At 36.0% G+C, this 18076-nt stretch overlaps 1 protein-coding gene across 2 annotated transcripts in view; it reads right to left on the bottom strand.

The window, feature by feature from the left end:
* The window catches only part of LOC128871932 (homeotic protein antennapedia), a 122901-nt gene extending 106998 nt beyond the window's left edge, over window positions 1–15903 (bottom strand). For both annotated transcript variants that reach the window (XM_054114116.1, XM_054114118.1), the window contains exon 1: window positions 13746–15903. The gene's annotated coding sequence lies outside the window, so the exon portion shown is untranslated. The remainder of the gene's footprint in view (window positions 1–13745) is intronic.
* Between the last annotated feature and the right edge of the window lie 2173 nt (window positions 15904–18076).

Genomic DNA, 18076 nt, shown 5'->3' with positions numbered 1-18076 from the left:
CGTAGCCGCAATACTTTACATACTCGTGCATAACTACGTATGTATGTTGTTGACAAAGTGCACGCAGGGCGAGGAGAACCGCACAGTCCCACACATCACACATTAACCAATCAGCCGAGAATGTGCACTTTTAAGCTGCTGCAAATCCCTACAGCAAACAAATATCCCTTTAGCACACGAACAATGGCAAAAGAAGGCAGCCAGTGCACACACACTCATACACGCAGAAATAAATAAAACATATGATAAAAACTGACATTGGGAGGCAATGGTTGGGTGGTGTGCAGTTGTTAGCGGAAAATGCGTTAATGATTTCTAAACAGAAAACAGAAGTTGACTGAATTGCGATAAAAGGGTTAAAAAAAGATTGCCCATACGTTTGGTTTTTATGGCAAAATTTAACAAAATATAAATTGTTTATTATTTACTACACGGTTCAATATTCAATAGTAACTAAGTTGTTAGCTGCTCTACCATTCTTGTTCGTTATTTTTTGTACGTTATTATATGAAAATTTATTCCTTTTTTATTGGCATACATTAACATTGCATGATAACACGCAACTCACGACCGCGTTTCAGACTTCAGACCTCAGACCTCAGCTTTCAGTTCCATTTTCAGTTACAGTTAATGTTTTGCTTCTGTGTATTTAACTTTTAGTTCACTTTAGTTTTAGTTTTGTTTTGTTTTTTGTTGGTGTTGGTATCGTTGTCAATGTGGTTAGTTGTTTGTTACTATGTATTTATATTTTGTTTTTCTATATTCTATTGTAATGTCTTGATATTTGCACTGTGGCACTCTGGCGCTGCGGTCCTGACGCTTTGCCGTTATTGTGATTCTTTCGTCGCGTAGCATTTGTGCGCGTGCATTTTCCGTTCGAAATGGGAGGAAATTGTCTCAAATGAGTGTATGTGGTTCGAAGGGCAAATTCGGTTCGAAAATTTCTGAAACGCACACAAGCCATATTTATGGTGTTCACACGAAAGCATATTCTGATGCTTGCCGGCTGCCTCGCTGCTTCACTGACTGGCGCTCGCACGGAAGGATCTTGTAGGGGGCTAATAACACGCCGTCGACGGGGTATGGGAAACAGGCGGAGTGTGGCAAGTAGATGGCATACATACATAACTTTACTCATAGTAGGGCCACAAAGACACAGCATTGGAGTAATATTGATAAATGTTGTTAAGCAGGTGAGGTGAAAATCGTTTGCATAAACACCAGCCACACCAATTCGACAACCGACCGCGATTGCATCGGTGACTGGTTCAATTGGCGGTAAAAGCGTACACAAATAAAAACATAAAAATGTAAATCCGATAAACAACCTAACTACTCCCATATCTAAACCTATTGGTAACTGAGTACGAAACAATCGATCAAATATTCAAATTGGCTTTGTTTGTGCAAATTGTTTAGAGTCTAAAAAAATTGCGACACGCCATCTAGATATGTATGCATGCACATTTGTATGTATGTATGTACTTATATATGTATATATGTTTGTGTGTTTGGGGGTAAGTGATATGTTGATTGATGAATCACAGCTTTATGCTCTTGCTTGTTGCATCACTTACATATAAGTATATACATAGGTATGGGTTTATGCACATATGTCCATCGCTCAAATATGCGGCCGCGTTAGTCGAGTGGGTTTGTGCCCCACAATAATTCGTATACGTTGGGTATAACGTCTATTGGCGTAACTGAAACTGTTAATTTCAAAATGTCATAACTTTTTTTTTAAAAATCGTACAATAATTTTAAAAAATGGGTTTTAAAGCTAAAGAGTTGTACTATGCAACCTTTTCGTCGAAAATTGAAAAAAAAAATTTTCTATCCCAAAAAAAATTATCAAAAATGGCTAAAATGGCCATTTTTTGACCTTTTAGGTTTCATTTACCAAAAATCCTGACGTGATGGAGCATTTTGAAGGTCAGATTCGTTTTCAGCGCATAAAAAACTACAAGAAACAAGTACAGCCATTCTAGAAACTGAAAAAAGTTAAATTTCGCAGGCCTGTGTTATTCTTTCAATATGTATCTATAAGACAGAAAAAAGTTTGAATTAAATAAATAATTTTTTACATAGAAAAAAAAATATTGAAAATAGGCCTTTTTTTACCCGACGAAACCCATGTACCCCCTTAAGAACGAACATGTTTTGTTAAAATAAGTAACATATTTTTGGGGTAATGTAAGGTGGCGAAAAATTATTCACCCTATCGGAAGTTTACACATTCTGCAAATGGCGTCGTACGTCCATCAGGTTTGACAATTGCCAACGAGACAGCTGCATTACAAAAACAGACTAGGAACGGAGCACGTAAAGGTCAAAATAAAGATTTCCGTCACTCAAAATAATTTTTGTATTTAGTAAAAAATTATTAAAAAAAAAAAAAATTGAGCGATTAATTTTCCGCCACCTTGTGTAAATATTGATAGAATGCAACGCTTTCAAACAAAAGGCGCACATAACCGAAGTTTTGAGTGCAATAGTTTTAATTTGAAAATTAACTATTTGGATTGAAATTTATCCCAATTATTTGTTTGAATTTTAATTTTTTGAATGCTTTTGGATGTCAATAAAATATTGATTCTAACAGATACATCATCATTTACCGAAATAAATAAATAAACCCAACTAAGGATATGCTCTCCTGCACACAATTCTACGTAAGTTTGATATACTACGCGGAGAGCCTGCTACATATTAATTTTTTTCTTATTTGCTTATTCCTTCATTTGTGACGCATAGGAAAAAGTAAATGAGCGTGAGATAGTTTCTAAATTTAAAGTCATAAACTAAATTCACATCAATTACAATAACATACGAGTAGCAGTGCCATACACGTACCAGCCTTCCGTTTTTGTCAATGGCCAGCTGCCCCGACGCGACACCTTATGCAAATTGTAAACAGGGAAAGCAGCCACTGAACGCCACATAGCTTTGGTCGTTTTATAAATTAAGGCTATTAGTAGGAGTTGATTTTTAATTATAATTAAAATTACCAATTTTTTATATGAAACTATATCGCATGATTAATACAAAGTTTAACTTTATCGCTTTCATTAATTAATCGGTTGCCTTATAAATCAACAAAACCTGCTCACCAAACCACCAGAGCAATTTTTTCAAAGCATTCAATTGCTCAATCGAGTATCAATACATTTGAATTTTAATAGTATGTATGGATGTGTGAGTGAGTTGATACGTATGCACAAGTACTCGTATAGGCACTTGCTAACAACAGCAACAAACTGTGCAATTGATTCAAAGCGATGACATGACAAACAGAATTCCAATTGTCCGTTTAATTGTTGTTGCTGTTATTGTTTATTCCTATCTGACAACATTTACAACAGCAAGAACAACAACAACAATAATATTTTATTGTACTAAATACGCAATGAGTAGTGGATTTGAGAACTGTCATCTGCATTTTGTAAAGATCGTGTTGCTGCAATTAGTGTGATTATTGTTTTTTGCTGCTGTTGTCGCCGCACTCGTAACTCGTAACTCGTTTGTGTGTGTGTTTGTTTGTTTGTTCGTTATCAGACCTAGCAGGTGACAGAAACAAATTCATTCGCGTCGACGAAATATCCATACATACACATGAATATTTATTTCAATTTGTTTTGGATTTGCTGAGTAGAAAGATTTTTTATATATGATAAAGTGCAACAGCAAATATGTGTATGTATGGATGTATGTGCAATTTAGAATATTCCACTAAAGTTCTGGTGCACATCGAAGTGCATACGCACTAGAAGGTTCGTATTTATTTTGGGCGATTTATTTGGAAAAGAGCAGAAGTTAGAAGTGATTACCGAATACTGAGTATGTAGACTAGTTTAACATATCGATGGTTTTCGATAAAAGCGCCACAACTCAAAATTAACTCAAAATTCGGAGTTTTGCCGTTAAAAGCAAAAATCAACCACAGAGTTTATATATTTGTATCTGGAAAAGCGTCATAAGCGAATCTTGAAGCAATTCTGAGAGATGGCGTTAGTGTCGTTTTGTCAGGAGATCAAATTGGCGCGTCACTTATCTAGAAAACTGACCCCCCTCAGTATTTTGTATTTTTGAATTATGTCACTTTTCTCGAAAACCATCGATATGTAAGTGTGTAAGTTAAATTTTTCGAAAAGTTTTATTTGCAATCTCGTGACCATTCAAGAACTACGTATTCCAACATGCTTGCGCACATACATATGCACATATGTGTATTTATGCACATGCACACAAGTACATTTGTACGTTTGTATGTATGTATAGATTCTTATGTTTCTTATAAGTGTGATAACATCGGGTAAAAACAAGCTAACAAGAGTTGTTGCACCCTGTTATGCAACAAAAGGTGTGTTGCATTTGCCATGTCAGTCGTGTTACTCCATACGAGCTTCGCAAAGTGTGTGTAGACAACAAGAAAAAACGCATACAAAATAACAACTACAACGATATTACGATGCGTAACATGGAAAATTGAAATTGAAATCCAGTGAGGGCACATTCACTTACAAGTCTCTGATATCCCTGATGACGGGGAGGTTGGCGTCTGGACAGACCGGCTGGCGGGCGATTATGTAGGCGAAATGAACCTGCAAAGCTCTTCGCTGTTGCAAGTGCAAACTATATGCAAGAAAAGTGTCAGTCAGATAGTCAAAATGTCGCTTCCAACACTTGCAAACATTTTCCCACCTGCCAAATCCCCCTTAAAAGGAAGTGCTTCACTTTGAAACTTTGGATTTTCCATTTAGATTTTGTTCCATCATAGGTGCTCTTGAATGGCTGAGTTAACAGTTGTTGGATATGTACACGGGTACGTACGTACACAGTATATGCGATGTATGCATGTAAGTAAATGTGACATGTAGGTGATATAATATCTACATACATACCTACATATATGTATGAATGTAGTGTATGTATGCAAGTACTCGCACCTTTGTTAGATTGTAAATTGAAACAACGCACAGTTGAAAGAAGAATAGAGAGAAGCCCGACTTGCCAATGAGCGGATCTTGGTTGTTGTGCCTGTTTCGGGGCCGATGCCAATGCCGGCTGCAGAGTAGAAAATAGAATAACGAGGGGAAAAAATTCAGTATGGAAATTTATTCATAGAATTTATGAACGCGCTCGCTGAGTCAGTCATTGAGGTAGTCAAACACATAGTCAGTGACAAGCAAGCAGCCAGTTTACGGGCACTATGTAGATACGAATAGTATCTATAGTACCTCCGTAAAGCAACGGTTCGCAGTGCAACAAGAGAGCAGCACCAGCGGTAGTGTAGTTGCCGACGTCAACCATCGCAATAACTATAGATGTAAACAGCAGACAGCGGCAATGTGACAACAATAACAACAACAGACATGTAAAAAACTTTCTAAGATACGTAAAATGAGATGCATAGTAAAAAATGCTCCAATTACCGTAAAAGCCTTTAGAAAATTCTACCGCTGTAATGCGCGTGACCATCGCGAAGTGGAGCCCATTGCACAATAATTCAATAGAACTATTTTCTAGCTTTAAAAACAGAATATTTCTCACATTAAATAGATAAAGTATTCGTTTCATTTAATAGCGTCAATTGCGGTTGAGAACATTGGTCGTAAGTTCAAGTGTTGATATTATTGTTGTTGCCATTTTTATTCATCTACAGTATAATCTGACACTTTTTAATTTGACACTTTTTATTAATGTTTGTGGCAAACAAATCAATGTGCGGTTTGACAAAACACCAAACAATTTCTTTAAAAGCATAGTCTGCCAGTTTCCATTCTGTTTCTTCTGATATTATATGCGACTCCCTATCAGCTTCAATATTTCTTGATGATTTGATGATCCGGTCTTGACCCCACTGCTAGATTTCTCTACTAAGCTTTGTTAGTTTTTGGTACCGAATGCTACCCATTTTGTTAATATAGCTAATTGCTGTAGAGTTGTCTATACTAAGCAATATTTCAGCAGATGCAAAACATTTTAACCCATAAAAGGCAGCTCTGAGTTCAAGCAGCTTGATGCGATCTTGCTTCTCTTCAACGCTCCACCAGCCATGGGAATAATTACCCCCACATGAAATTCTCTAGCCAGAAAGCGAAGCATGAGAGGAAATTTCTAAAACATATTTTCCCTCTCTTATTGGATTATTTGCTCGATCGATATTATTAATCCACCAATCAAGATCTTCATGAATGCACACATCAATATGAACCTTCTGCTCATAGTTTGCGTTATGCTTTCTAAGAGCTAAAACCTTTTGCCTCTCTAACTGCAGCAGGTCAAGCTGCCACAAGATACCCTATTAATTGCGCTAAAACTGCAATCTTTACCTCCGGAAGCTTCATACAAAAACATTGCGTATCGATTATAAATCCTAAAAATTTACATATGCGAGAAGGCTCTAACTGAGATTTTTTCCCGTTATTATTAAAACGCAAACTTTGCAAAAGAGACGTAGTCTCCGCAATGTTACTTTTGCAAATTGAAACCGAGTCTCCCATCAATAGTATTCATGGCAGAAATACACTCGGAGGCTTGCCTTTGCCTGCTGAGGGGCGACCGCTATTAGAAAAATGTTTTTCATAATTTTGGTGTCTTCGCCGAGATTCGAACCGACGTTCTCTCTGTGAATTCCGAATGGTAGTCACTCGCCAACTCATTCAGCTACGGCGGCCGCAATTAATTATCTCTTGGGTAAAATATTGAATATAAAAAAGGGCCAAGGCATTCCTTATATTTTACGAGTACCTACGGAAAGTTCGGTTAAATGTAGCACAAATGCGCTTCTTTCAGAGTCAACAAAATCAAGCGCGGCGTTATTTAAGCTTATTTTAGTAAAAGCAACAAGTTTTTCATTTCGTTTTTTTTATAAACGACAATACACTGCGATTTACTTCAGCTTATAACTATACCGTTATTGTTAGCCCACTGCTTAGCAACACTTAGACAGTCATTTAAATCACAAATGCTTGAATTAATTGAATCAAAGGGACAGCTAAGGTTCAGTTGGACGTCATCGACATGCTACAGAATATCACTGTGTTTAAATATTTCGGGAGTGTCATTAATATATAAAATAACTAACAGAGGAAATAACCAAGCACAGAATCTTGCAGATTACTTTGAGCTACGGAGATGAAATTGGATTGGATGGATTTGGAAAAGGATTATTAGCATAAGCATGCATTTTGATCGCTAAAATAATTATTACTTAAATAATTAAGTTGTATTTTAGTTTCAGTTCGTTTTCATTGTTATTTTATTCATAAACAGTTTGCAATAGCAATAAGTCAGGAATTAGTAAGAACTTTAGAGTTTTTGACTAAAAAGAAATAAATAAATAAGAAGCCTTTGAACGCTCGCAAAGATACAACTTGACTAGATTTAACGCTGAAGACGAGAAAATCAACAATTCTGTGTTGTTTTCTGTGCCAAACGCTATATAATGGTCAGGAAGTATTAGATGTGACACAAGATTTGTATCCAACTTAAGCCTAATATCGTCAATAACTTTTGAGAATCCATACAGCGCGGCTAACAATCGATTTATTGCAATATTCAAGCCACCATTGACGCCATAGGCCAGATTTATTAGAAAAAGTAGTGAACAATTGCACTGATCGATTGGCCCATATAAGTCGTAGCCCCAGAGGACATATGCCTGATATAATATTAAAAAACAAACAATGCCATGAAATTATCGAAAATGAACCGATTTTAATAATTTTGGGTTCAAAATGATCGTCATTACTTACACGAGCGACTTCATGTACAAACAATAGCAAAAAAGTAGTTGAAAGTTGTTTATTTTGCAAAAAACAAAAAGTGCTAAACAGGTTTTTTACTCAAAAATTCATTACTCAAAAACAACTCATTTTAGCTACTGGACATTCAGCTCAATTTAAGTTTGAGATGTCCTCTTCATTTGGAAAAAGTTAAAGAAAAATACACTTTTTGAAATATTGAATTTCGAAAAACTTTCGATTTTTTTTTTGCAAAATAAAAAATGTTTAACTACTTTTTTGCAATTGTTTCTACATGAAATTGCTCTTGTAAGTAATGACGATCATTTTGAACCCAAAATCATTAAAATCGGTTCATTTTTGACTAAGTTATAGGCATTTAAAAAAAAATTGTCTTATATAATAAAAAAAAATCGATTTTGAGCCGAAAAACAAAATTGCCGGTAAATCTAGAAAAAAAATTTTTTCGGGCGAACAAAAAACTACCTGTCTCATTATTTTGACCAGAGAGCAACATATTTGAGTTACATCGAAATCGAAGAACATGACGCGAATAGCCCGGTTTAATTGAAATGGAAAGCATCAAATGCTATTTTTTAATATAAATGATCGGATGTTTATTTCATTATTAAGAAGAAGGTATGCCGTTAATAGTTCAATATAACATCAGGCAAATGACCACCACGACCACGCTTACAGGACAATATCCTTGTCATGAAATTTTCCTTAACCGAATTGCACAAAGTGCACTTTTGAGGTCTTGAATCGATCCTGGGCTGTTGGCGTAGACCTCCTCTTTCACATGGCCCCAAAGAAAAAAAGTAACAAGGTGTTAAATCACAAGATCTCGGTGGCCATTTGGGATCACCTCTTCGAGAGATAACACGGTCCGGAAACTTTTCCCATAAAAGATCAATGGTTCCGTTGCTTGTGTGGCACGTAGTGTCGTCTTGTTGAAAATAAACGTTATCCAGATCAATACCATCCAATTCCGGCCATTAAAAATCGTTAATCATCTCTCGATAGCGCAATCCATTCACCTGTAACACCTGTTATTGGAAAACCCTTATTATCATGCTTTTAATTAATTTCTGAAGCTTTCACAAAAACCCGGTACTTTGATTCAGACACGACCAAAATTTATACTAAATTGAATATCACAAACAAGTATTTTGTATACACATACATGTGTGAGCTTTTTTAAGTTCGTAAATTATTTTTATTTAATTGGTACTACATGCAATTACTTAGCCCCACACCATCTCATTTTGTTCCACCCACATTTGCACATGTATTTATTTATATGCGTATAAATATGTTTTCCAGCATTTTCGTTCTTTTTCATTGACATATACAGATATTTCACGCATAATGCACAAATATCTGTATAGAAACAAACACATAACTACACGCAATCAATTGCTTGGACACAGAAACGATTTCAATTGGCTTTTGTAAAAAAAAAAAAAAACAATAACAACAAAGGAAAAATAGACGCTCAGCAAATTCAACAAAATACAATGATTACAATAAACGAATGGAAATAAAAATATGCGAAAAATATGAGTGAGATGATTTATTGCACTTTGGCGTGAAGTATGAGCGCGTTAACTGGGTTGGGAGAGTGCGTATGAATGTGTTTGTGTACACTTGTAGTTGCCATAATTTGCAGTTGACAAAGCATGAAGATGTTTTGCCGTTGTTGCGAATACTGCTGCAGTTGCTTTGTTGTTGTTGTTATTGTTGCTGTTGTACTGTAGAGATTGTGGTAGCTACTGCCATGGCTGCCATTACTGACATCGTCACTATTGCTACTGTTTAACATACATACATACATATGTAGATAAATCGCTCTTACACTAATTATTTCATATGCTCAGGCCAACATGCACTCGCTCTCTGGAAGCTATCAATTATTTGCATATGGAAATTATTTTCATTTTCGTCGTTGCTGACGTGCAACTCAGCTGTTGTTGTTTTTATTGGCAGTCGTGCCACATTCTTTGTTGTTATGCCATTTTTTACAGATAATAATTCATATGAGCTTGAGCATGAGTATGTAAGTATGTATGTATGTATGTATGTATGATGTACAAGTGTTTTTAAATATGAGAAACTACTTGTTTGATTATTGACCCGCGTTGAGTATTTAAATTTTTGCGCCAAGCGATTTGTGTGATTATAAACTAATTTGTATCTTTGACATGGCGACGACTCAGCTCTGCATGGCGCTGATGCTGGTGCTGGTGCTGGTGGCGTTGTGGTTGAGCGAAAAAGATTTATGAACTATATTAATACTTTAATTAAAATGCAGTTATTATGATTTAATTAATTTCTTTTTTATAATTGATGGCTTTGGTTAACAGAGGCGACAAATAGCTGTAGAGACGATGAAAAACAATGTGGGCTGCAGATAAGGTAGGGGATATTGCAAAATCAAAATCATTGGCGTGCTATAAAGTGCGTATGTGAATACTACTTATCAATTCACTTTTTTAGCAAAATATGGAGAAAAGGGATGCAATGGTGATTTAATACGTTTTGGTTTGGTTTTTTGATAGTTCGGATTAGAAAAAGTTGCATATGCATTTACGTTTCTGAAACTCATAATATTTGTGCATGAAGCACTCTTAGAACTTCACTCTCCATTGGATGGTAAACATAATGCAGGTAACAGAGCTGCTCGGCTTGCCGCAACTAATGAATGGCCTGATTTAGGTGTTGCACACTTAGCTATAACACTCGGTATGGGTCCAACTAATCTTGTTGGTACTTAAATTCCAGCTAGACGTGAGTGGGTTGACAATGATTACCGATCTTGCCTGATGGCTGAAAGCTTGCTGATAAAGTTGGCTTTGGCGTCTATTCTAAGAAGGCAAAAGTAAACGTGTCGGCTCGTCTTTCTAATCACTGAAGCGAGCTCCAGCCTGAAATTCTAGCTCTCAATGAGGTAGCTGTCTTGTTAGGCAGAAATGTGAATATCTTTAGAGAAGTCTACAAGTATACTCGTATTTATTCTGATGGCCAAGTGGCGATTAAATCTTAGGAAATTGTAAGGCAGACAAATTAACGAGAGGTGTCACTACTACTCGCCTCCCTCTTGGTTTGGAGATCGTAGGCACACCGCTCTCAACCTACAAACTACGTGGTGCACTCCAGCCAACTCGAGATGGGTTGATAGTCTGACGTGTAGGAAGGAGGAAGAATTCGTCAGACATCTTCTCTGTCACTGTCGTTCGTGGCATACCACTAGGTTTAGATACTTTCGGTCATCCTTCTTGAATGATACTGAACTTTAGGAAATAAATGCCAGCCAGATCAACGCGTTTGCACTTGAAATAAATTGGCTTAACGAGGAGTAGCAGATAAACTTCTACAGTTGTATCACAATGGATCGGCAATGGTCTAAGTGAGTTGGTTCAAAGACCGGCCGACAGTTCTATCTACCTACCAACCTACCATGTATGTACATATTTATAAATTACAGCATAATTACCACCACTGGTAGGCATAATCCAAAATTTAAGTCAAGCCTTAGACTGCATCATTATCTTCCAAAACTCACTTTAGCAACTTTCGGAAATCATTCAAATGTGCTTATTTGAAATTTCCGTCGATGCGCATTTTTGGCTTTTTCCATAAGTGAAATTGCCGAAGTTCCTTTCGAATTGAAATACAACCAAGCCAAATTGTTACACATCCCCAGAAACATTTGTCGTATCAGAGTCAATAAGTTTAAATAAGACTTGTTTAATGTAAAGTCCTTATGGCCATTTTATGCGAAATTTTAGATGTACAGAAATCTCGATAAGGATATATAAGTATGTAGGCCTTACCAGATATCTAGGTAAACAAATGGTTTTGAAATTTCTGTTTCAAAATTTGTTATTTTTATATACTTATACATATGTACATAAATACATATTTATGTCGCTATCTTTACGTCAGAATTACAGAAGACTTCGTCCGCTTTGCATCAAGGCTAATTTTTGGTTTTAGTTGGTATGAATAAGCAAAGTTGCTATATTTAGAGTGAGAACAACACGCACAAGACAATAGAGGCTCCATTACATCTTGAAGAGGTGACTTTTTGGGGTGATTTGAACATTTTTTGCGATACGAATGTAGGGCAGATTATACCGATGCAAGACGTAGCCACAAAATCCTCAAATAAAACTACTGTTACAATTCCGAAAACCTAAGTCGAAACGAACAGAATGCAGTATTATTGACGCATACACAATTGGATACTGAAATCCGGACACTTGACGCATGGCACAGATGAATTTTAATTGAATTCAGTAGGCTTAAACATTTTTTTCTATTTAGCTCATATATTTCTTTTTTGTCATTATGTGAGAGTGCGGTTGGTAAGTCGCGGAAAAAGTGGAAATATGCCGAACCATAAAAAAATTAGGGAACGTGATAATTTCGCTACTATAATTTTACTTTACGTCACAAAAACTGCACTCATCGCGAGATTAGTGGTAAAGTTAGATTTAGCAATGTTCAAATTTTTCCTCAAACTAATTTCTACTTCCTGCGAGTAAAAAACATTACTTCGAAAATGCTCAAATGAACGGATTAAAAAACAAACAAACAAAAAAAAAAAATTGTTAAAAAAATTACACTTTCAACCAAATTAGAACCACTTTCAAATACAGACTATATTTTTATGCAATTTTTTAGTAAAACAACTAATGGCGCAAAGTTAATAATCAAATTTTTTCACTAATTTTTTTACTAAATAAAAAAAATTTCAGAGATGAAAATTTTTACTTTGACCTTTCTGCTCTCTATTGCTTGTCTGTTTGACGTCTCTGTTATGACTGACGTACGACGGCATTTGCGAAAATTATGAATCTTCCGATAGGGTGCATAACCACTCTTAATATTAATTTCGGCATAGATTTGAAGTGTGCAAAAATACAATAAAAAAGACGACGATTTTTGAAGGTCCTTATCCACACGATGGGACTGCCAACTGAGATTTAACTGGTGGGAGCAGCATTTCGTTTTTCAGCCGCTTGCTACAAGACAGACGATGTTTTGGGCTAAGTGCTTATTTAAGGGGGGAGCCTGGTTTATAAGGTCAAAAAAATAATTTTTTTTTTCATTTTAAGCGATTCCTAATATATTTCAGAATATTCACACAAAGTTACAGAGCCTAATTATCAATATTTCCGTAGATACAAAGCCAAAGGTAGGCGAGCGTGAGGTAGTTACGCTGTGACCGGACAGCTATAGTACAAACTTTATCTTCTTTTCTCGACTTTTCATTTTTATGATTTCTTTGAATTGGCGTACATGAATGAAAAAAAACTAATGAAACTTTTGAAATGAATCATAGCTTGTTCACTTAAGTATTAAATTTTTTTCTATTTGAACTAACAAAATAGATAAAAAAAAATTTTTCAAGATTTTTATACCAAGTTGAAGTGAATTTTTTTTTATAAAAAGGCATTTTTTTCTTTAAAACCTCCAAAAAGTTGAAATTTTTGAATTTCTCTCAGTTTTCTTAGTTTATCTAGAATAAAAAATCATGATAATTAGAAATACATTTGAATTTTTTGCTTTAGATAATAATTACGAGCTGTATCTTGTACGCCAGTTGGAAACTCCAGCGTTGCAGCGCTCTACTAATTTCTATGTTAAACATTTTTTTCAACTTATTTTAACCAGTACAAAAATTTTTTATACTTTTTAAATGTTCATTAAAATATAGAAAAAACTTTGCAGTGCTAAATTAATTTTTTCCTTAAAAAAAAAATTGCAAAGAGATGCAATTTTTAGACCTCATAAACCAGGCTCCTCCCTTAAAGGCGGCACTTTCTCGCCTTGTCGGTGATGAATTTGACATTGTAGCTTTTTGTAAGATTGTACAGAGCCCATTGTCCACCCTACTGTTTCATTGTGCGCTCAAAGACTTCGCGATAGCAATTAATAATAATTTGGGTGTCAATGTTCATACATCTGTTTGAAGAAACTTCTGCTTACCTGATGTAGTTCAGTTCATATACTTCCGAAATGTTTCCTTTCCGGTCACTTATCTTATGTTTTTTTCGTTTGATGATTATGATTGTAGTTTTAGAATATAACTTGTTATCTACAAGTAGATTTGACCTTAATATTACTTTATTTTTATACAAATTGATTCGCAGAGGGGTTTTTTTGCTTAAATACAATATCACAATTTCTTTTTGAATTACGTTTTAGCCTTGTTTAATCTACATACACGCAAGTACACACGAGTACCTTTGCCGTTTGTGAATACACTTAGTGCATGAACGGGATTTTTATTCGTAGATATTTACTACGACAAAATATTCTTTGGATTAATTTAAAATACATTTGTGTTCTTTAAAAATCGACAAGCGCTTTCGTTTGTTCTTTGTCGACTACAATTAGAGCTGAGTGGACTGATCGTCAGAGATATCGCAGTTTTGAATTTCACGGGTACGTTGAGACGATAGAACAGTAAAATCAAAATTTGCACCAAAACCAAGGATGAAACGATAGCGATTTGGATGCGCACAACAACGAAGTACCAAAGGAAGGAAAGCACAAAGCTATGAGGCGAACATAAGTATTCGAAATTTTGATGTGGATGGCGTGTGGATTTCCTTTTTCTACCCATAAACGAAAATATTTGCTTGTCAGCTGGAAATTTTCTGACGAAAATTTGCATTTGCTTAGACTAAACAGTCAGTTGTAAAATTCGCCGTTGACTTGGGCACACTTGCTTCCGATTACAGGTTGAGGCGAAGAAGCACAGCGCAAACTCAATTTAAATAAAACGAAGCGACACGCGCGATGTTCTTTGTGTGCACGCGTTTCCTTGCGATAGCTGTTGCGCTCAATTCAACAAAAAATACTTATCAGTTACGCTGGAAAGGTACTGATACCACAGTGCTGCTTTTGCCTACGGTATATATAGATTTTTGGTAGCGGTCGTATCGAGAACTTGTGACATTTCTGCCTCTTTGGTGCTGAAGAGCCTGACGAGACGACAAAGTGGCGCTGGGATGAAAAGTTCAATGCTATGCTACTGATAAGATGAACGGCGAAAACAACGGTCAACAACGCCTGTTGAAAGCACTTAATCTACTGCTGCTACGTTTGTCCAAAGTGTAAATGGAAATGAAATTTTTGAACTTGATGTTCTTTGTTTCTGTGGAATGTATTGTATAATTGCTTTTTTTATTTATTTGTATATGCGTCTAAACTTCAAAGACATTAACACTCAGCAAAACTGCTGGATTCACTGTTTCGCTGTGATCAGTACTTTCATTCACGTAACCGTCGCTTTTATTTTGACGGTATTTGGATGTGTAGTTTTCACTTTATAAATGCCCTGTGACTTTTTGGAGTTATTTTCGAAATCTTTAATTTTTTTTAGTCATTGTCACTTGCAACGCTGCCTGTCTGACTTGCTGATTGTTTTCTTCCGACACGCCAACAACAGCAGAAGAAAACCAAAATAAACGTTGGCAATACAAAATACGCAAAGCACATGAAGTGAATAAAATAATACAGTTTTGGACTAAAATCCCGTTCTTTCTGATGGTGGCGGCAAATGTCAGGCGAAATAAAATTTGTTTCGTATTTTCAGTGTCATTTTCGCTTTTTTATGCCACAGCGCGCCACATATCTGGCATTAAGAATATCCACGGTTTCATTTGTGAGTTTTCGCGCGCGCTTTTTTTTTTTTGCGTCCTCCGGCGTAAGGATATGATTTAGTCACACAAATTTTTCATAAGCACTGAAACACGTACGCGAAATTTCTCCAGTAAATGAAATCACTTAAACTCGGATATATCCTAGTTGACGACAATTGCTTCTTTTCGAGCACATTAACAGTTCCCTTTTCTAACGCCTGTGTAAAGCAATCGAAACAAATTCGCATACGAATAAATTTTAAATAGCGTTGAACCACTGAACTACTCGCAAATAGAATACAATACGAAAATACAAGCGTTCGTTTAACGCGGTATCGCCAGACGCAATAATCGAACTCACGTCGCACAACACAAAAACACAACAAAACAGAGCAAATACACGCGGACGACGACGAACTGCCATTCAATGTTTTAGTGTTTTGTTTCTTCGCTGTTTATTCCTGTTGCCTTTCCGTTGGCTGCTTACTGTTTACTGCCTGCCTACCACTCAGCTAAGCGCACGTCTATTTTGCACGTTCACACAACAACAACTAAACCAGCGCGCTGCGCTAACAGCGAACAGTGAACAGTATACAGTGAATCTACAATGAGCTCAGCTCGTATACATTCCAATAAATCTATTTCGCATGTTGCCAATGGCGCGCGCTACCACTCCAACATCAGCAACATAACAACAGCAACGGCAAAGGCAAAGCAAACGCAAAAAAACACATGCATACATGCACACAAACTCCAACACTTGTATGAACACTACAACACAACGGTATGAAGCACGAGTGTTGCCGAACTCTGGAAAAGATGATGAATTACCGAGGAAATGAATTCTAGTTGGAAGTGTGCGCTACTACGAGTATAAACATTTTTCAATGTTGCCGAATGCTAATAAAGCGTCGGTGGTGGTTTAGTGAGGTGTTAATGTTGCGAGGCATATTAATGTTGCTGGAATGTTAATAACATACGAGAGGGTATGCCCTGCAGGAAAAATGGAAATACATTTCAAAATTAGATGTAACTCCACATGAGTGAACTAGTCTTTATTTTTATTTATTTATTTATTTAAAAGTAAAATAATTATAAATAATTATTGTACTTAATAGCCAGGTGTTACAGTGGCCTTCGGGCTTACATTGTACTACTTATATAGGTATATGTGTGATATTGGAGTATGCATTAGGATATAAAGTATATATAGCATTTACAAATGTGAATTTTGAAGGCAAAATATTATAAACTATAAAGGAGAACTCGGCGGCCGCCGAAGCCAAATGGGTTGGTGCGTGATTACCATTCGGAATTCACAGAGAGGTCGTTGGTTCGAATCTCGGTGAACGCAAAATTAATAAAAACATTTTTCTAATAACCCCTCGGCAGGCAATGGCAAACCTCCGAGTGTATTTCTGCCATGAAAAAGCACCTCATAAAAATATCTGCAGTTCGGAGTCGGCTTAAAACTGTAGGTCCCTCCATTTGTGGAACAACATCAAGACGCACACCACAAATAGGAGGAGGAGCTCGGCCAAACACCTAACAGAAGTGTACGCGCCAATTATTTATTTTTATATTTTTTTTTATAAAGGAGAACTTAGAAGAGAAATACTTATTAGATAATTATTTTACTAGCTAGAATAAATTTCTAAATCATATCTAAATAAATGTCGTCTGTTTTGCGAAGAAAATCCGACGGTTTGTGGTTTTGAAATATGTTGGATCTGATTTGACTTAATCCGGTGTGTGAATCCAAAAGGTGTGATGCTGTAAAGTCGATAGACCCACAAATTGGATAGACTGGCTTATCTTTACGGCTTCGAAGATGACAAAGAGTGGTAACATATAGCCAATTCTAAGGCGAACAAAAGTCTGGATTATGAGACACCGTGAAAGTGGCGAATATAATGGTTTGTTGCCGCAAGGATTAGAGTTCTTGTAATGATGTCGGTAATTACTCCAATTGTTACGAAAAATTGAAAGCATAAGCTATTTTGCCAGCATCTTGGTTGTTAAAATAGCTAAAAAAATGTAATGGTGCTTTACCACTAGCCTTAGCCGGCTGATTTGCAAACTCGTTTCCTGGGATGTCCTGGGGTTTTTCCTGGGACCAACATGTCCAGGTACCCACATAATTTGCATTGATTTTCTGTGTTTATAGAGATTGTCACGGGCTTGAGAAATTATATATGACATGTTGGAACTGTTAAAATGCACAGATCTGCAGATTAATGATAAATCAGTGTATGATATTACTAATGCACCTCTCTCTGGCCATTTCCACTTTATTGACCTCTTCCGAATTTCTACTGAATAAATAATTATTATTACTATGGCGACCAATTAATTGAAATAAACGTGATATGATCTAATTTGAGATTTTATTGACAGTTGTTATCAAAATATGTAAATGCCGTAAAATACGATCTCAAACGGGGGAAAATGATAATATAGTCAGTTCTCCGCATCATTTATAAAGAAATGTATACCATAGTTTGTAGATGTCAGTAAAAACTCATCTCTTGATACGCCTTAAAACTCCATCTCGAACGATTGATTAAAATGAAATGTGGTTTGTTGCTCATACACATTTCAGGACCTTATGTATCAATTTTGCGAGTTGATTAAAATGATTAGATATTTTTTCGTACATAGCGTGGGTTA

This window comes from Anastrepha ludens, chromosome 2, assembly GCF_028408465.1.
Source record: "Anastrepha ludens isolate Willacy chromosome 2, idAnaLude1.1, whole genome shotgun sequence".
Classification (NCBI taxonomy): Eukaryota; Metazoa; Arthropoda; class Insecta; order Diptera; family Tephritidae; genus Anastrepha; species Anastrepha ludens.
Note: the sequence above shows the minus strand (reverse complement) of the source record. Positions and strands in the feature narration are given on the sequence as shown.